Source organism: Sinocyclocheilus grahami, unplaced genomic scaffold (genome assembly GCF_001515645.1).
Source record: "Sinocyclocheilus grahami isolate Dianchi unplaced genomic scaffold, SAMN03320097.WGS_v1.1 scaffold4696.1, whole genome shotgun sequence".
Classification (NCBI taxonomy): Eukaryota; Metazoa; Chordata; class Actinopteri; order Cypriniformes; family Cyprinidae; genus Sinocyclocheilus; species Sinocyclocheilus grahami.
Window position 1 is genome coordinate 2,935 of NW_015509586.1, and position 348 is coordinate 3,282.

At 34.5% G+C, this 348-nt stretch overlaps 1 protein-coding gene across 1 annotated transcript in view; it reads left to right on the forward strand.

Moving 5' to 3' along the window:
* The window catches only part of LOC107576946 (14-3-3-like protein), a 28,481-nt gene that overhangs the window by 613 nt on the left and 27,520 nt on the right, over positions 1–348 (forward strand). The window lies entirely within an intron of this gene.

Below are 348 nucleotides of genomic sequence, written 5' to 3' on the forward strand. Positions count from 1 at the left end.
TGTGGGGCAATGCATAGTGTTTAAATATTTAATTAATATAGTTAACAGTGCAATTTCCCACATTTTTAGAAACCTCTAAAAGCTCTTTTTTCGTGGACTATTGAGAATGACACTTTGGTTAAAAGAGAACTGTTGACCTATTAATTTACTTTTAAAAGCTTCAAGTTTGAAGGTTTTTACAATGAATCTATATAGTTAGACAGATTTGTCATATAGACACTAACAAACCTGTAGATGGATAGATACTAAAATGTTAGCTTTGATGCATTACCAAGTACAGCAGGCAGCGTGTAGATCTTGCCTGAAAAAGGGGGCGGGGAGAAGCAGCTCATTTGCATTTAAAGACAC